Source organism: Apium graveolens, chromosome 6, assembly GCF_009905375.1.
Source record: "Apium graveolens cultivar Ventura chromosome 6, ASM990537v1, whole genome shotgun sequence".
Taxonomy (NCBI): Eukaryota; Viridiplantae; Streptophyta; class Magnoliopsida; order Apiales; family Apiaceae; genus Apium; species Apium graveolens.
In genome coordinates this window covers 107,755,237-107,776,970 of record NC_133652.1, presented here as the reverse complement: position 1 = coordinate 107,776,970, position 21,734 = coordinate 107,755,237, and positions in this window count along the sequence as shown.

The window sequence follows — 21,734 nt, the reverse complement described above, 5'->3', positions numbered from 1 at the left end:
GATTAAATACAAGGCATGGATCTCGTGTCAAGCCTATCTAATTTAATCACTTGCTTACCATTTACTATGCGTAGTTCTATGCAAATTAGAAACTCCTTTCTAATTTCATTTACTCTGGCCAGAGATTCCGGAACTAGCATAAGTGGATCAGCCTTGAACATTCGCTTCCTTCACTGGAAGGGGTAGATCCTTTATTGATCATACACTATCTTCGTGTACAAATTCCTATACCCAGTAGAGCCCTAATAATTGTCCCTGGAGACTAAGAACTAAACCAAATCATAGTTCAGTGTACACAAGATGACTATGATGACCTCAAGTCTAAGGATACTTGTATAACTATCACTATGTGAACAACTGCTGACACGTGAGTGAACTCCATCAGTTGTTAGCTGTGCGAGTCATGTTCAGTGAACTTATTCTATAATAAGCACCTACATACTAGCTATAGTGTCACCACACAAATGTCTATGAGAACAGACATCCTTCATAATGAAGCAAGCATAGTATGTACCGATCTTTGTGGATTATTAATTACCAGTTAGTAATCCTATGACCAGGAACTATTTAAGTTTAGAGTTATCATCTTTTTAGGTCTCACTATTATGATCTCATCATAATCCATAAAAAGCTTTACTCTAAACTATAGTATATCTTATTTAAACACTTAAATAGATAAAGCCCGTAATAAAAACAAAACAAGTCTTTTATTAATATCAATGAAATGAAAACAGATTACATAAAAGTTATTCCTAAATCCTCATACATGATTGGACTTAGGACATATTCCTTTCAAAAAGTCTGTGGATATTTCAAGTTATAGAGGCATGGTTGGCTCACTTCTGTACTTAACAGCTAGTAGGCCAGATATAATGTTTGCTACATGTTTATGTGCTAGATTTTAGGATGATCCTAGAGAGTCTCACTTAATAGCTATTAAGAGAATTTTCAGATATCTTAAAGGAACACCAAAACTTGGCATTTGGTATCCTAGAGATTCTGGTTTTGATCTAACTGGTTATTCAGATGCAGACTATGCAGGTTGCAGAATTGACAGAAAACGCACAACAGGAACCTGTCAAGTTTTAGGAGACAAGCTTGTGTCCTGGTTCAGTAAAAAGCAAAATTCAGTTTCTACTTCTACAGCTGAAGCTAAATATATTGCTGCTGGCAGTTACTGTGCACATATTTTATGGATGAAAAATCAATTGCTAGACTATGGTTTGCAAGTTGAAAGGATTCCCATTTTCTGTGACAACACAAGTGCAATTACCATCACTGAAAATCCAGTGCAACATTCAAGGACAAAGCATATAGACATCAAGTACCATTTCATAAGGGAACATGTAATGAATGGTACTGTAGAGTTACATTTTGTTCCAAGTGAGAAGCAACTTGCAAATATTTTTACCAAGCCACTGGATGAATCCACCTTTTCTAGGTTGGTAAGTGAGTTAGGTATGCTTAATAACTCTTGAATTTATCTGAACTATTTTACAAGTTGAAAAGTAGCCAGAAATTTAGCTGATTTTTAGTCTTGGATGAAATTTTGGCTAAGTCAAAATTTGCATCTCGACGGATGACCATTATCCATCGAGTTGAGTCATCCGTCGATATACAAATTGTAAATAAAAATTAATTACTTTTCTGGAATATTTTAAAGCTCGACGGATAACAGTTTATCCTCATCCGTCGAAGTGTCTAAATCTTAACCGTTAATTCCCTGAACATTATCCATCGAGTATACTTACAGTTTATAAGCATTACACGACGGATAATGGGTGGAATTTTTACAGTTTATTTTAAAAACGGCTATTTTAGGCAATTTCTATTGGGTAATATACTTCTCTTTATTATTTTTATCCGTTGATTTTGAGTAAAGTATAAAAGCTTATTTCATTCTAATCATTTTCTTTTATCATTCTCAAATTCAACTGTGTTATTTCATTCTCTCTCAAGCAAAAATCCTCTTTCTCTTCAAGCTTTTCTTCTCTAACAATGGCACCCGTAGTAAAGATCATGTCACAGACTGGGTTCACATATGAGAAGAACAACTTCACTGCTTTGGTCAATAAGGGTATTCAGCAATCAGAAGACTATCATAAGATGATGGACTTCGTGAAGAACTGCAAGTTAAATTGCCATGCTGGAATCACCCACAATTTATTGTGAAGTTGTTGAAGAGATGTGGACAACAACAATTTACAACTCTACTGACAAAACCATCACTCTGACCATCAAAGGTAATGAATTTTGTATCAATAGTGATGTAATAAAAGCATGTTTCAAGATTCCTGATGATAATGTAACTGCACCACACACTGACACTGATATTGTCAATATGCTCAATTCCATTCATTATGCACTTCCTACTACAAAACTAAGTGACATTAGGAGACTAGGTCTTAGGAAGGAATGGAGTTACATGTGTGATGTTGTAACTAAAGTCTTTTCTGGAAATATCAGTAATTTTGATTCTGGGAACATTTCCATGCTTAACATGCTATACATGCTAGTTATAGACAAATTTTACAATTTCAGTGACCTTATTGTGTATGAGTTAGGTTTTAAATTAGGTGACTTAACCAAAAGAGAAAAGAATGTTTACTATGCTAGATTTTTTATGCTTTTGGCTAACCATCGTTGTCAAGAGATTGTGCTTGAGAACCCAAACAACAAATTAGCTTGTTGGGTTCAAGAGAGAAGAATCATTGCAGACTTGAACAGAGCCAACCATCACAGGGATGTGCCAATGTTCTATTTTCCTGTAATACTGACACCTCAGGTAAGTGAGGTAAGTTCATCCATACCCTCAACTATTCCAATCTCTTATATTTCTTTGACTTCAGGAATAGCTATGGCAACTGTGACAATGACCAAACAGTTGCCTACCAAAGCTGCCAAAATAACTGCAATTTTTAAATCCAAACCAAAGAAAACCCCCTCCGGTATCTCTCAAAAGGTACCAGTTGAAAAATCTACCAAAGCCAAAGAGGGGAGTGTGAAGGAGGGTAATATAGGTGAGGGAAGGGGTGAACATCAAAGAAACCCCAAGGATAAGGTTGGAGAGTTGAGTGAATCCCAGCCTAGCCACACTGCAGTTTCCCAACAAACTGCAGTGCTTAAAAAGGACAAAAGCTCACTTCTAGCTGCATCCTCCCAAAAGGATGTGGCTATTGAACAAAGCTCTCATCCAAGAGCACATGCCAAAAGGGTTAGGGACACAAGCTCAATAATAGTTTCTCTTCCCACCTCATTCATTTCTACTCTCTCGATGGATATTGCTCATCCGTCGAGTAGTGATTGTATCCCGACGGATAAGCTTAACAGCAGTTATCCGTCGGATAGCTTTACCACTCACCCGACAGATATTAATTATCCGTCGAGTGTCTCTGCACAACTTCAAAGTTCAATAATTTCAAGTGCAGAAGATTTAGTGGTAATACAATCACTCTTAGAACTGAGAGAGGAGAGTGCATTGAGTGAGAGGCTGGGTTGCTCCCAGGAAAAAGGAGAGGAAAAGAGTGAATCTCAGCAATCCATTCATTCAGGATTGGCAAAAGTGAGTGAGAGGAGTCCCACCTTAGTAGGTGAAGGTGAGGGTGTGAGGGTGGGGAGCCAGGGTGAGACCCTGATGCAACAAAAGAGAGAATATGAGAGAAAGGCAGGTACTGGAGAAATAAGGATGGAACCAGCCATTGCTAGTGAGTCAATGATTGTGGATGATGCTGAAAAGGAAAGACAATTTCAGCAACATTACAAAGCTGTAATTGATAACATTTCCTTGGATGCTGACACTTTTACTCACCCTGTTTCAGCCTATCAATTGTTGGCTGCTCAGGGCAATGTGGGGGCAGAGCAGATTTTGAATTTGGTGCACACCACAGAATCCCTTCAAAGAGATAAAGCTACTGTGAACAGAATGCCTTCTCAAGCTGGAGAGCCATCTGAAGAATTTGGAGTAAATTCTGATGATGATGACTTTGGTTCTTTGGATGGAAGCATGAACTTAGGGGGAGCTGAAGGCCCAAGTTCTGCTTTAAGTTTACCTGAATGGGCATGGGCAAAGGAATCTACACCAGGCCAATTTGAGGTGTCTTTGGTCAAACAAGTAATAGCTATTCAACATGCCCTTCAGGAAGCTTCAGATGCTGGTACCAAGGCTGTTCTTCAAGCTCATCTAGACTCTTTACATCTAATGAAGATCCAGCACTTAAGACAGAATCTCAGTGTGGATGAATTAAAAAGGGATATAGCTGACTTGAAGACCTATAACTCTGAGAAGCTGGATTCAGTAATGCCATATGGTACCATGCAAGATCTATTACTGAGATTAAGGAGAGAATCAGATTCTGACAAGAAGATAGCCAAGCTGGAGAATAGAGTTCAAGTTATTGTGAATTCAGTGGCTCTACTTCTTCAAAATCAACAGACTCAGACAAATCTTCTTATGCAACTGGCTAAAGCACAAGGCCTAACTCCTCCACTTGATGATAACAAAAAAGGGGAGAGAGAATCAAGTAAGGGGGAGAAAGGACCAACTGAGGGGGAGAAACTTCTAGTTCAAATCAGCAAAGTAATTGTACCTTCAATTACTATCTCCAAGCCACCAGTTGCAGATGGTATAGATCTTATCAATGCAGCAGCAGAAAATTTGAAAGATGCTGATAAAGGAAAGTTGACTCTGATCAACTGGAAAAAGATTGATGAGGACATACAAAAAAAGTTTGAATTAGTCAAGGAACCAGTTCAGTCAGCCATCCATCACTCTCATGTCAAGCCAATCAGTGTGAATGAGATGAGCATGAACTATCTGGAGAAAGGACAATCTTCCTGTATCAAGACTACAAAGGCTGAGATAATTCTTAAACCAAGGGCAAACTATCCAAAGTCATCTTTGAAGAACCCTATGGATACTGTGTATGAGACACCCAAGCCTGATGAAAAGAAGCTTCTGTCAAGATCTATTGTCTTCTACAAAGATCCAGCTGATTCAGCCTCAAGAAAGAGAATTGCAAAGATATTCAGAAATGGGAAGGAAATTTGTGTGGTAGCTGGACATCCACAATTTGCTCATGCAAAGGAAGAAGAAAAAGCCAGATTAAAGCAGGAAAAGAGGCAAGCTGCTCTAGATGCAAAGAAGTCTAAACAAAAGAAAGAACAGTTTGCTATCTTGGCCAAGCTACAGGCTGTGAATTCTTCTCAACAAATTCCCTCTCAACCATCTCAAGCTACTGAATCAAAGAAGAAGATTGAAGAACATAAGAAATCCCCAAGAAAGAAAGAACTGGCTAAAAGAACAAAAAGGAAATTGGATGTTGTTGACAAGGAATTGGAAGATCAATTTCCTAAGGAATCCACTCAAGCTAAAACTCAATCATCAAAGCCCTCTGTGGTATTTGAAGATATAAGGGTGGTGGACCCCTACAGGAACATACATGGAGAGCCTATTGTGCCAAAGGATGAGCCAATAGAGTGGGATAAATTACCAATTCCTGACTTCAACTTGTCAATTCTTACTAAGCCAAGAAGGACAAAGTCAAGGGCAGTCAAGAAAGTGAAGTTGTCACCTCTCAAATCCAAGTCAGTAGTCAAAGCTCAACCCAAGGTCAACAGGGGAGACTACTTGTACTTATGTGACATCAAAGAATTCTCAGATCTAAACCTTTATCTGGAGGAGCTGGATGAGGTAAGGGTAATTGATGCATACAGAAACCTACCTGAAAGGTTGGTGTTCAAGTACAAAGGAGGAAGGGAGATTCAGTGGCCTCTTCACAGGATACTTTAAGAAAGCCAAGCTGTGTTGACCAAAGTCTATTTATCCTTCAAGAAAAACTTTGGGTTCAATGTAACTACAAGAAGATTAGTATTGAAGAAGATTGAAGAGCTAATGAGTGTTAGAGCCAAAGATGCACTTCCCAAGACTCTTATCATCCCATACACATGGAGAAGAGTGCATCTAAGGCCCTACTGGACGATGGAATTCATGGATGACAAGGGTGTGAGAAGATTCTTCAGATTAGAAGACCAATTCAGTATCTCTAGCAATGAGACTCTCTTGGAGATGCAAGAAATGTTAGATCTCTCAGAATCTGATGAATTAGAATTCCACAGGCAGCTCCAGAATCAAATTGAAGAAAACAACAAAAAGCTTGGAAGAAGATCCAGACCTTCAAGAAACTAGAAAAATCTGCTCAGGCTAGAGGATCATCTTGAACTGACTGTGAGTCAAACCTTGTACATTTTGTTTAATTTGAAGCACTCTCAGTTTTATCTACTTATCTCTAAAGATATATGTTTAGGATGTTTTGTAATCATCAAGTGTCTCTTAATTTATGGCTACAATTCCAGTAGACATAAATTGGGGGAGATTGTTGTGAATATGTTGTGTACTTGATGATCACTTAAACAAAATGTCTAAGTAGATTTTACTTAGTGAAATTATGTAGCACTCGACGGATAAGAATTATAGTCCCGACGGATAACTCATTATAGTCCCGACAGATGATTAACTTATTATCCATCGAGTGAGTAGCTTATGTAATAATAAATTTGTAGCACAGTGATGTATGCACCTTTGTATAGAATCTGTAGTAGTATATAAGTCATGTTGACTTTAACTAGATATGCAGAATAGGTTGATTAATTGTACATAAGCAATGTCTTGTAATTCTATATAAGTGAAATGAAGTCAAGTGCCAAAATAGCTACTGACGGATGATCAACAAAGCCTTTGACGGATGATCAAATGACTATCAACGGATGTTTAACATAGCAGTCGACGGATGATCAATCAAGTCATCGACGGATGATCTGAAAGTCGACGGATGATCATGTCAAGAATTCAAACATCAGTTGAATAGTGAAAGCTGACACACAGCCGTCGAGTTGGATACAAACACACTGTGGAAGCCCATTAACTGGGTAATAGAGGACAAAAAGCAGCAAAGATCAAGACTGTTAGATTTTATATTTGTTCGGTTCTTTTGACTTTGTAATCTTGGTAAGATATAAACCAAGAGAGTATCAAATAGAAAAATAACTGAGATAGCTGAGAAACATAGAAAACATAGAAATCTTTGTAAGCACAATCTTTAGCATTTCCTGTATTCTCAGCAGTTCTATTTTGTAAGCAGCTGTGAGCAATTCTGCACACAGAGTCCTCTCGATATATTATATATATCTCTGGTGGAATTGTTTAAATCCACCAGAAAGTTTTTAAAGACTCTTGTTTTTAATTACTTATATTTTGATTCATTCAAGTTTACATTCCGCATTGTGCTAATCAAAACAAATATATACATAATCGGGTTGAACATTTTTATTTCAAGAAAAAGGTTCAAGAATTCCATTCAACCCCCCTTCTGTAATTCTGGCTATATTGTTAAGAGACTAACAGAATACGTCCCCAAGAAGTCAAAAGATCGAGCCAAGTTCCCTGATGAGTAGTGGTATGCAAGCATCTCGCAAGGCTATCCAAGATGCAGGATCTGTAAGGGCAGGAAACAAAGAGATGATCATTGGTTTCTCTCCCTCATATACAAAGATAGCAGTGGGTTTAAACCTGAAGACCAAATCTAGCAAGCCTATGCAAAGTAGGTAATCTTCCTAGACAGAGTAGCCATTGATGATGAGCATAGTGTGTGACTTTAAGTCTATGCCAAACCAGGTGATGCCACGGTGCCTCAGGAAGCTTGAATCTGATAGTGTCCCAAATGTGCCATGCTTTGAGCTTGCAAATGTTAACATCACCCCAAGAGATATTTTCTTCCCTGTTAAGATCAAAATTAGGCCTATCAAAGTGCTGGAGCCAGTGTGTCAGCTGAGGGTCAATGTCATTGATTCTATGAGAGACCGTAGGTAAGCACCACGAACCAGAACAAATGAGATGATCAATCTTCGTGTAATAAGGCAAGCCAAGCTGAAAAATGGCCAAATAATGTTTGGAAGATGTAGAACATAAATTATTCCACCACGGGTCAAATCAAAAGAATAAACTCTTTACATTGCCTATCTTGGATGTCAAGAATTGTCTAGCAAAATCCCGAAGTTTAAGAATTTTTCTCTATATCCAGGAGCATTCAGTAGGGATTTTAAGGGTCTAAAAGAATTTATGCTTAAAGCTATTTTGTGAACCTATTGAGACCACAAGGATTTGTGTTTAGAAATAACTTTACAAAGATGCAGGATAATCTAAGCATAGTTCCAATCCACAGGATTTTTAATGCCTAGACCTCCCTCTCGTCTTGGCACACAAATGTTTTCCCAACAAACTTTGGACCCTCCCTTATGGTTTATGTCTCCTTTCCAAAGAAATCTTGTAAGAATCTGCTGAATTTTTTTATGAGTGGTTACATGAAGAACAAAGTGGTTCCACCAGTTGGATTGAATGGACATGAGAATTGTCTAATAAGTTGAACCTCCAAGCAAAAGAAATAAATAAATTCAACAATGTAACAATATTGTTAGATATAATTGATGATACCAATATTTAGAACTATCAGAGTTTGTAATCAGAGTATATTGACTGGAAGAGGTCAGAGTTTATGATGACTATTAGTATTTGACAGATCATAGTTTATATCAGCATTTGTCCATCAACATATGTCAAGACTGATTACTAGGAAGTAATTGATTCTCTCTCGAAGACTTTGATTTACAGAGATATGTATGTAGGACTTTACTTATCATAGCAATCAATAGTTGGATATGTATTAGGATTCCTTATTTTATATTTATCATATCAACTGATTGATTGTGTAACTAGGCAGTATATAAGCATAGATTCAGTTAACACTTATGTGTAGATCATTGTTTTATCATACACATAACCTAGAAGCTCTCAACGATATATGTTCATCCTTTGGGAGAGTTTTGTAATCAATTTTTATTCATTATTATAAAAACTATTCTTCATTATTGAGTTTTTATTTCTATTTGATAGTTATAACTGTATTCACCCCCCTCTACAGTTAATTTAAGGCCAAATAATAGATATCAGAGCTTGCTGTTGATAAATAAATAGTTTAAGATCCACAAAATAACCATTAATGATAGACAAAAAAACTCAGCATAATCCCCCACCACCACCAGCCACAAACCAAATCAACCACAACATGAGCAGATATAAGGCTATCAAGGTTCCAATATTGAAGATTAAAGAATATCCAATCTTAAAAGTCAAGATGGCTATGTGTCCGGAAGTAACAGATCCTGAATATCTGAACAGGATTTATGATGGTCCTCACAGGCCTATGAAACTGGCTGTTGTAGTTCCTGGTCAAGAGGAAAAGATGGTTGACAAGGACAAAAATGATTATACTCCTGAGGATCTTTCATCTATTATAAAAGATGCAAAAGTTAGTGTTAGATGAAATTGATGATATTAGAATTTAGCTATCAGAGTTTGCCATCATAGTTTGCTACTGGAAGTTATTAGAGTTTATGAAAACTATCACTATTTGACAGATCAAAGTTTGTCTATCAGCATCTTTCGAGACTGATTTCTAATTCTATTTAGAAGACTTTGATTTGCAGAGTTATGTCAGTGTAGAACTTTACTTATTGTGGTAATCAATAAATGGAAATGTATTAGGATTCCTTATTCACTTGTAACATATCTTCTAGATTGATTGTGTAACTGTGCAGTATTTAAGCATATGTTAGGTTAAGACTTAATATGTCGAGCATTGATATATCATACACATAACCTAGCAGCTCTCAAGGATATCTGTTCATCCTTTGAGAGAGTATTGTAATCAGTTTTTGTTGATTAATATATAAATTGTTCTTTCTGTTGAGTTCTTTAATTCGATTTGATAACTATGTTAAAAACTGATGCCATGCATTCATCTTTTTTTAATTGAAATTTAAATTGAGTGTTATATTATGATAATCTACTCTCTATAGCAGTTGCATGATAAACTCCGATAATGTGGTTAAGTACTGATAATGGTCAAATATATGTCTTGACTAATAAACTCTGTCAGTAGTTAATTAAATACTGATAATGGTCAAATTTTGATTGACTGTTAAACACTGATGATTTTTGAATTTATTCAGAATGTATTAAAGTCAATATTTTAATTAAATTACTAAGATGTATTTTAGTTGGTGATTTTATGGGAATGATTAGAATTGCATAGTTAGTGGCGTGTGTTCAAAAAAAAGGCTTCCCGAGATATATGCACAACAAAATGTGCAAAGAGCTAAGCTACAGGCTATAACCGTTGGGAACCCCTATAGCTAACCCAAGCTCTACAACCCAAACAAAATCCCAAACACAAGCCTCCTCAAGTGTATTTCAAAAGACACTTGTTGTAAAAACAAAGAAGGTAGCAAAGTCTGATACCCCACAAGAATCAGGACTTAGGACTTCTCAGAAGCCACACTCAAAAATAACTAAAACACAAGGTGGAAAACAATCTCAAATTTCACAATTCCTTAAAACATCTACCACTCCTAAATGAAAATTTATGGCTGATATCTCAGACTCTGATGAGGAAGACAATGCTCCTCTTTCATCAAAATTTTCAAGTCTAAAGTCTGAACCAGTAACAACTAGACAAGGTTCCTCCAAAAAGGCCAAGTTGACAAATACTGATGAACATTGCACAACTATCAAGCCTTTCAGAAGTGTAGCTTTTGATGATGATACAAGTGTTGTGGAAATGCTGGTTGATGAACCTGAACAGATTCACAGTACAACAAACACTGATGTTCTTCTTGAAGTCAAGCCTCTCTCTTTCATGCCAATGGATGCTCATTCTCCAACTCCATAAGGTATAAATTTGATTCTTCACTATCAGCATTTATTTTAAACACTGATAATGTATCAAAGTTTATTGTTACTTTAAATTTTGATGGGATGACCATGGACATGCCTTTATTAAGGGATACCCCTATTCATGTGACCATACCATACTCTTCTCAGCCACCTCTTATTTCTGTAGGTCAAACTTTTTTGATCCTTTTATGTGAGACTGAGAGAAAAGATTTAGAGAAAAATAGAAATTTAGAGAGGCATGATCCTTACCTGGAAAAAGGAAAGGTAGTTGAGAGAAAGGATTTAGTTAATCCTAGTGAGAAAAATCTGTCTCTCAAAAGTCATAATATGAATGGTATGAGAAGTAGTGAGACTACTTTAAAAGAAAATAGAGATTTAAATGGTTCTTTGTTTCATTCTGCAGGTGCTTAGAATCCAAAAAAAAATAGTTGCTGATCCAAAGCCTGTAGTCCCTAAGTTAAACTCTGATGCACCAAGTGCAAATATTCTCCCTGTAAAAACAAATACTGATACTATCCTGCAGTCCACTCTTATCTACACACAACCAATTGTAACAATCCCTATTGTTGTTGTTGCTGAAGTTGCAGAATAATCCATTCCCTCATCACAATAACTTTCATCTGGGACTAAAATTCTAGAGCTAAATGTTGATGCTCTAGTTCCCATGGCCACTATCCATGAAGATGCTGAATTAAATGTTGTTGCTGTAGAAGTTTCTGAAGTAGTTGGTTCACATACTGCTCCAATTAACGACTCTATCTTAAACTTTGATGCTGAAGATGAAGTGGCGCAAAAGGTTAAGGAACCAATTGCTGATGATAATTTTAGCCATGGTAGTGATTCTGATGATGGGGATGATGTGGATTTCTCTAAAATCAATGTTGATTTAGATCTTGATGGAGATCTAGAAGAAATCACATTTCCTGAAGATATTCCTGAAATCTCTAAAGTTTATGAAGATGATGAATCAAACTTTAAATAGAAGGATTACACATATCCCATGTCTCTTCATAATGCTTTCAATCATTTGCAAACAGCTGAAGCTGCAATCAAGAATCCCTTATTGCTTTCCCATCTCAAAGCTTCAACATTGATGATCAAATCTATTCATTCTACACAAGAAAAACCTCAAGATCAGATTGATATACTAAAGGATGCTTTTCATGAAGCAAAATCCAAGAGTGACTTTGAAGTGGAGAAGTAATTGAATTCCATCATTGTCAGACAAGATAGAATTGAAGGCAATCAGGCTAGGCTAAAAGCCACTCAAAAAGGATGTATGGGCTATTGGAGAGGTCCAGGAATATATGGAGCTAATTGTCTCTCTCCTGCTTAGTGATGATGCCAAAAAGGGGGAGATAATTTCTAAATCTAAATGCAAAGAGCTCATGACAAAAGCTGATAAGAGGAATGAAGCCCCAGATGGAGACAGTAAGGGTGGTAAATCACTTGGAAGGTACAAGGGTGGAGATATTGCTGGCTCTAGTGGTATTTCTAAGTCCACTATTTGAAGAAGAAATGAAGGTGGAAGAAGTGGAGCTGGAAAGAAGAAAACTACAACTGTTACGAAAGAATTGACTACTGTGACTACTATTGAAAGACAAACTCTAACAGTCACAAATATTGATGATGACCAGGCTGAAATGGTTGTGGAAGCTGGTGTTGAAGCAAGTTAATTCATACAAACACTAAAGGTAATAGGAAGGAAGACAACTCTATTATACAAGGATCCTAATATTACAACTTATGATTCTGAGGTAAGTAGTAGAATTTTTGAAAAAAAAATCCTGGAGTTGATCTTGAGAAACTAAGTTTGATGGAGGAAGAATTCAAATCACTGATATCGGTAAATACTGATACTGCCTCATCATATGATGATATTCCTGGAAAAAGACCAACCAAAGGAGTAGTGATTAAAGAAATCAACAAACTGAAGCTGAAAGACCTGTTCTAAGGTCTCAAGCCATTTTAAATGCTGATAGAAGGTATAAGGGGAAAGTGAAGGTTGGTGAAAAACTAAAATCAAAGTTCAAGACAAAATCAACAACTACTAAAACTCAAACATTATTAGATCCATTCTATTCAGTAAGCCAAGCTCATGATGATGCTGATGAAGAAAAAGTAATTGAAGAAGAAGTCAATCAAGTTTCACAAGAAAAGAAAGGTGATTCCTGGATCGGATTTGGCTGAGATACTTGAAATCACTCCAACCACTGACATTGCTCAAGTTGGAGAAATAAATGCTGAATTCTGGTTCTACCAGATATTCAGCTATGAGTACCTCCTTTCTGTCTACTCTAAACCTTGTTCTATACCATCAGTTTAAAACTCGTCTTATGGAGTAACGACACCTATGAAGATGGATTTGAGGGCTACAACATATGGTGAGTACACGAGGTATTAAGAAAGGTGAAAAGGAACCTAAAGGGAGGATTTAGATATTCCGAAGGATAGCTGCTATCAGGTTATATGGAGTTACTAGTGAGTATGCCACCCATGATTATCTTATGGATTGAGCTAGATGGATTTTGAAGATGTTTGAAAAGATTGGAGATCGAGGATTTTCTTGGAATTAGATGATGGGGTTACGACCAAACGTAATACGTATAGTAGTAATGTGATATGATATTAGTCAACTTTTTTATGAAATAGATTTGATGATTACTGGATAGAATTGTTATATTTAGTAATCGTAAGAAATGATGATGGGAGTGTTACTGGTATGGTAGACTAGAGGTGAAATTACGAATAAGGTAATAAGCAACGGTAACTGGAGTTTTGTCGACCAATAAAGTCAAATTGGACCCAATAATGGGTAGAAGATATATGGAAATAAATGGACTTTTATCTGATTATTTTCTCAATCAAAGTTCCTTGTGATAGTTTAGAAGGACGACAACCAACTCATATAGAATGACAACTAGGTGTATGATTTTCAAAATTTTAAACTAGTTTTTAAAAGAGATTTTTCTTAACAAAATTTTTCTAAAAAGTCCTTTAAACAAAAAAAGTTTTAAAACTTGGTTGTCCAATTACTCCTTGAGTTTCTCGATTGTTATACGATTTGGATTATCTAGAAGAATACTTGTTCTAGAAGTTAGTATGGTTAATTTAGAAGGTCAAATAGACCCGCTATTATAGAGAAAGTTTGATTGTTCCTAGCAAAAGAATGCAAATATTGTTTGATAAGTTTAACGACAGAACCAATGTACGGAGAAATTGCTTATCCAATTTCTGAGACGATTAGAGTTCAAAGAATACGCCAATTCACAAGAAGCCGAGTATGAGCAAAGAAGATTGAGAAAATCTCCAAACTTTTCTAAAGGAAGAATATTATTAGCAAAGGAGGCGATATGTTGAACGATCAGCAGCATAAGCGAAATTTGAAGTTATAAATCTCGTAAGACTACAAATAGAGTCGAATTATAAACATGGAAGCACGACGCTAAAGATACAAGACCCGGTACACGGAAATTTATTCTAACGATCAATTTAAGAAAGCATTTCAGAGAACTTTCTAAAGTTAATATATGACTCGGATTGGAATATATTGATCGAATCAGCGTTGAAGTTGTAAATAGATGAAATGTGGATGGCGACCAATGCTATCATTCTTTTCTATAAAACCATTCATTCTTATGGATCTTGAATAAAGTATGAACTTCGTTCATAATCAGCTCTATAAGGTGATAAGAAAATTGTTGAATCCCTTTCAAATCATTCCCCCTTCAAAATATTGCTTTCTGACTGAGACAAGCAGTGTTATGGTGTGACACCTTCTCGGAATGACAAAGAGTATGGTGGGATGCCACCTAACCATGTGCTGTATGTCATATAGTATGAAAGACTGGCCATCTTAAGTACAAATATGGTTGTCTCACTCATATCCAAATCATCATTCATTATTTCCTCTTCAATTATGATTTCTTGATTTATGGATCCTTCCTATTGTTTCCTTGTACTGTTATCCCTTACAAAAGGTTTCCAATCAAAATCATATACACAAATTCCCTTCTTGTGTAAGGTCTATTCTTTGAATGTTTTAAAAGGAAGTGAAATGAACCCGTGTAGCAGATGGAGTTATATGATGAGTGTGGATAATTACAAGCCAATAAATGGTGGAAATATACGTGCAGAGAAGAACCATTATGCCAATAACGTGGTTGTTACGAGGACATCAAATCAGAAGCGAAAATCTGTATATATTATACGTTTCAAGTATGAGATTTTGGCGTGAATGGAAGTAGTTAGCGAACCGTATGAGGTAAATTAACTAGAGAAGTAAGAAAGTAAATCTGCGTATATCGGATAAGGAAAATGATTGATTGGACAGCGAAAGGGAATGAAGAAATTTCTAATAATAACTAGATAATTGATTAATACATTGTGAAGATGAAGCATACCTCAATCATGTGGGAGATACTTTCCATGAAGGTTCAAGATCGAAGAAATGCTACTTACGAATAAACTTTGAGTATGTACAATAAGGAATGGTTGGGCTTTCCCACTGAAGTAAGTGAGTTATGGTAAATTTGATGCTCATAACTGGGCCAGTAAAGAAGGTTCAGTATGGAAAGACATAAGTGGAGATGAAGGTATGGTGGTTTAACTGCAATAATTTTTAAGAAATGATGCTCTACAACCAGTTGAATTCTTTCACAAGATTGTGATAGTGTTGGTTGAGATCACGTGCTGGTTATTAGAAGTTGAACAAGTTAACTAATATGGACAAGTGTTTATTGTCAATGATAGACGAATTGTTAATGAGAGAGCTTGAATTGAAACATGAACTAGAAGAATTTTAGAATAATTTGTAATTATACTCAATAGTGATATTCTGTTATAATCAGAAGATATGAGAAAAGGTATGGTAAGAATTGTTCATTGAACTAAAAATATGGGTTTACTGGTTAGTATTATATGTGATGGTGAAATGGTGAGTTAGAAGGTGGCAGTTGATTGGTACACATGTGGATTGATTGTTGGTTGTTGATTAACTGTTGATGTTAGCTTGAGTCCGACTGGTAATCAATAATATAAAGGACATGCTACCCAAATTTTCGGAAATTACCCTACTTTTAAAGATAGAAAGTATACTTTCGTGTGTTACTGATATTCCAATTGATACTCCAAGTAATTTTGATCTCGGTTCTTGAAAGAGGTTGTTACAGCCAATCCGACTATATAGAATTGGTCTTTGATTTCATTTAGCTAGTCATCACTTGGTGCAATTGATCAATTAAGTGAGTTAATTGGTTAATTTTACCAATTAATGGTTAGTTAGATGGAAATCTATTCCAATTAGATTAAGTCAAATTTTGATGTGACTTTCAAATACGAAATCGAAGCAATGAGGAATTTGGAAAAAGTAAGGACACCGGTAGAATTCAAAAACTGCTACAAGTGTGTGAGGCTTTACTTGGATGAATATGCCTTTTATCATGGACAAGATAAATAAAAAGTTATTTCTATGGACAAGTGAGAGAAATGTTCTCAAGAACTAAAGATTAAAGATGGAGCAAAGAGAAGGAAAGAAGAAAAGGAAGAAGGGAGGTGGAATAAAGAAGAGATTAATAACTACACCAATACGGATTTTATTAGACAATCAAAGAGATTTTATCATCTACAATAAAGTTTATTAAAGGACGTAGTGTTTCTAAATTTTTTTGATAATCACACAATATATGATTTATCAAATATTTCTGTTTTGGATAAAATGTGAGATACAGTTTTAATTCAGTTTCTGATTGATGTTGATACTTAGGTTGTTGTTAAATATCAAAAGTGGTATTAATATAGATGATTGATGTTTACTTCAACATGGGATGTTGTGAGCATCAAAGTTCGTATTGATATCTAATTTAATATGACATCAAAATGAGTATTAATATCAAGAGTTCGGTTTTGAATGAGCTATGAGAATGAAGAACGAAAATAGGAAAGGAAGTGGAATTAAAAGGATGATAAAGAAACCTTATAAGATGCCAGGATATAGATAATATATAGGTATTATGGGGGACAAAAGTAAAATAAAAATTTAGGAAACATTTGTAAGTTGAGATAGGGAATGCATCCCAGGAGTACGATCAAGTACCAAGGGCTAAAAGTAAATATCTAGTGACCAGATATGAGGAGAAAATGGGGGGAAAACATGTAAGTAAATGTTATACCTGCCCAAGAATTAAGGCGGGAAATCAAAGACTAGATGGATACATTTCACCAGGAGACGTCGTAGTGAAGTCACCTGAGAACTAAAGGTGAGGAAAGTGTTAATTGCATCATTATCGATAGGTTATCCAAACCTAATCATTCTCTTTTATTAATAAACAGTTTATCCAATAAGTGGGTTAGTTTCTGTTTGAAAAAATGGTGGTACGTTATCAGATCCCGAAATTTATTGTAAATGATCAATATTGTTTTATGTGAGTTTTGACAGGAGTATTCAGAATACGATGAATTATGTCGAACCAGAATAGTATATACCACTCCTAGATGAACGGGCATTAAGTAAGGTGGAACTAAAAGATATGAATTTGGCTACGATAATTCAAGGGATTCAAGATACCCCGAGGATGTGATACGAGACACAAATGTCTAAGAAGACTTTCTGATAGTATGGCACAAAGAAAGAATAGACGTTATATATGACTAGACGTCAAGGGAAAGCATTGCAGTCAGTTTCATATGAGAACTTCTTATAACCAAAATAAATGATAATATGGATTAATATATGCCGGTGATGCCTCCAGGTTAGTATATTCTCTTCTAAATAGTAAAAGATTTTCGCTCGATAAATATACTCGATTGTGATTCAAGGAAAATAAGATACGGTGATAAGTTTGTGTGGCAATCATATCCAGTCAAGATTTTCTCATTAATTCTTAATTCTGGAGTAATTTCGAGAACGTTAGAAATCGAATACGCCATGGTTTCAGTATATCATTCGCAGATGGACGAGAAGATTAAGAGAACGATTAAAGAGCCTCGAATGCGATTGGAAATGATTACAAACTAGGTTAATTGAACAGAGAAACATGTGGAAATGGGGTTCAATAACCAGTAACTATTGCAAATGTTCCTCAGCACGAATTACTAGAATTAGAAAGAAAAGAGAATTAATAGGCATAATGCTGGTCCTTTTGGAATAGTAAAATAGAGAAGATAAGTGTAAGTGATTTGGCTTCACCGTCACACATATAGCAGGTTCATAGGTGTATACTCATGAAGACTAATTTAGCTACATAATATATAAAATGGAGGCTTGAGTTGAGTTATATGAGCAAATAACAGAATATGATGTCAGCAAAAGGCTGTTAAGTAATGAGTGATGCTGCGAGTAAAAGTTGATGAAAAGTTGTAAGATTGAGGGATCAACCTGAGAAAATGGAAGTGAGATACTTGAATGTATCATTATCTGATCCGTAGTGTGATTTTGAGGAAATAATCCTTTTAAGGGGGAAGGATGTAATATCCGGGATATCGCGTGTAATTATTTTTATCAATAAATAATTATTATATGATTATTATGTGAATTTTGGTAAATTATCTGATGATTGATATTTATATTTACATGTTTATATGTGATAAGATATGAGTATGTTAAATTTAATATGTCCAGAATAAAATATAGATAATTATGATATTTTTCTGGTAATTTTTGGATCATTATATGATTTTATAATGATTTACAAATTTAATAATTATATTCTAAATAATTATAAGACTATTTTATAAAACTGGGAATCATCCAACCTCAACCGGTTTTACGTTTTTACAACCCGAAACTCTTCCAAAAACTCCTACCTAATCTGGTAATTTCGGATATTTTCCGTGTTTTTACTTTTTCGATCCGGATTACGGTTTGACCCGTGCGCGTCCCGGCAGAAAATTTTCGATACGATAATCGTTTTCATAAATTAACAAAACCCGTATTCTCAAAAGACGGGATATTATTACATCATTATCGTATAAAGTGTTTTATAAGAAGCCCAGTTTCAATAATTATCCAATACGGGTATCAAATTGATTCATTTTTGTAGTTATTTAGCGGCTAAGTAACTAATTTATCGATCCAATACAATCCAACACGAACCAATATTCCATAAATATATATATAGCAATTTTATTATTTCATTTTATTCGTATAATCATAATTAGTCAGTAAAATCCAGTGAAATATAGAGAAAACCCCGATTAAACATTACTTTCTTGAAAATCAAACGCACAAACGGAGGCGTTATCGAACTCCAATTCGAGCGTGCTATATATTAAATCGAAGCTCTCGAAAAGCTCTTTCATAATTAATAAACCATTTTAGTACAGAAATCAAGGTAATTTTCTTATTTAATTATTTTATTTCGAATTAATTAAAGATTAAATTAGGAATTTTTGTTCTTGATGTTGTTGATATGATTTGATGCTAGAATCATGTAGATCTTTTCTTCCTGGTCATTTTGGTATATTATATGTCAAATTTGGAGTTCAATAAAATATAGAAAAGGTGGTTTGATTCTCAGAAATAAAATTAGGGTTCTTGATATGAATATTCTTAATTGAGATTTAGGGATTTCTTTGTTAAGTGTTATTCTTTGAAATTGATCATGCCATATTATAGATCGTGAGAAGACGAATTTATTGGTGTATCTGTAATTAGCAAACGATAAACGTAAAGGGTTGGCCGGAAAATTGATGGTGCGGCGGCGTCGAATTTTTCGACGTGATTTCCCAGCGATTCGGCTATTATTTGCTTAATCTGAACACATAAGCGTGTTCCTGGTAACGTTATCTATATATCTGCACATTTCAGAGTGTTTGTAGGCGTGTTCTTTGTTCCCTGGAAAAGCTCCAGACGGCGAGGAGTCGCCGTTAATGGCTTCCCCGTCCTTCGTCGGTGAGATAGTGGGGAAGACAGCCAAAAGTGTTGTTTGGTCCCCCTAATTTTCTGTGTTTTACAATCCAGCCCCTGTAATTTTAAGAACTTACAAAATGTTGATTTATGTTTTATAAATTTTCAAAAATTAGATTTCTTTTAATATTATTGTCAGATAATTATTTTCTTAATTATTTAGAATTCCAAAAAATATTATTTTAATTCCAAAATTCATTTTTAATTCAAAAATAAATTTGATTTATTTTAATAATTAATTTTAATTAATCGATTAATTTAATATTAATTGATTAATTAACTTAATTAATTATTAATTGATATAAATTGATTTAATAAATTAGATTTAATTATTTATTTTGATTTAAAAATTCTGAAAAATAGTTTCGAGCTTTAAAATAGTATTTTAAATTATTTTCAAGGCTCGATAATTATTATAAAATTATTTTAAGGTCAAATTCGGGTGTTCTAACCCTATTATTTAATTATAAAATGATTCGGAGACCCATTTTAATTCCGAAAAATGTTAAAAAAATTTGTATTAAATACGTGAAAAATCATTTTGACCCCGAATCTTCTTTGAAAAATTATTTTGATCGAATATCTTGCGTGCTATGTGCTACGTGCTATCTGATTGATGTGTTATATGCCTATGTGGTTACTGTTTGATGTTTTTGCTATAACTTTCAATCCGTAAATCGGATTTGGGTAAAACGAAGGGTAGATAAAAGCTTATGACGTATATGTGACGATTAGAATAATATGAGATTGAGTACTGATAGGTAATTATGATGCCTAGCAGATTCAGCGAGGCATAGAAAGGGAAACCAGTGATCCATAAATAAATCGAAGTGTAGAAAGAGAAGGCAAGTGATTGATGAATAAAAGCAAGGCATAGAAAAAGAAGGAATGTAATTGAAAAGTAAAACTGTTAGATGAGTACAAGTAAAGTTTGAAATCATCGGTGATAAGGCAAGTACTTCTGAACCTTCTTCAAGATATATTGCAAATATTTTCGAACTTTCTCATAACATGTTGCTAGTATTTAAAATAAATCATGTTTAATATTGCAAGCGCTTTAAGCTATTCAACATTGAACCCTGATTCTTATTGATCTTGAGCCATAAGCCTTATTCTTCATAAACCATTGATTGTTGAATTCTCATATACGAGCCAGATATATACGATACTACTCCGCAAATACATATCTACCACATACTGATTTCTGATAATGAATTGCTTGACATACCAACCCTTATGCCTTGTTTAACAGAAGACCAATCCATATAACCCTTGAACCCTTAGTCTTCTACTTTCTGATTCTTTCCTTGAATGAAAGCCAATATTTTTGAATTCTTTGTTATACCTTCATGGTATTGTAAATCACCCTATGCTTGAAGATAAATGTTGTTTATGATTCAGCTTATTGAATTACATTATTTATCATATTATAATTGGATTATTTTTAAATATGGATTAGATTCATGGTCGGACCAGATTCATGGTCATAATAGGCCAATGTGTGCCTTGGATCCAGTATATAGAGCAAAGCTGGGAGCCTTGCTCGGGGTTAGTGTGTGACTGATCAACAGCCTAACCTTAGTTTTTAAAATGAAAGTGAAAATCCAATTCTAATCATTGTTCATCCAGAAACTTGATTCTTCATAATCATTTCAAATGATCATTGTTTAACCTTGTTATTGCTATTATGACTTGCTCAGCTAGTTAGCTCACTCTTGCAAACCTTTTTATGTTTTCAACAGTTGGTAATGAGGATTCCCAGTCCAGTGTGCGAGCTAGGGTTATAGTTAAGTTGGATCGAGATAGCAGGAGCTTTATAATATATATGAGTTATGCAAGATTGTAAGAACGATATCATTATCAATTGTAAGTTGAACTAGTTGGGATTTGGTACGGTGTCATAAAAGTTAAGGTTGTGCTTTATTTTCATACTTTAACCTGTTGCGATCCGTGGTTGTGTAAAGAAGGGTCAATGCATATAATATTTTGTATAAAGGTTTATATATTGGGTGTGTGTTGTGAGCCCCAAACTTCTGACCCAGG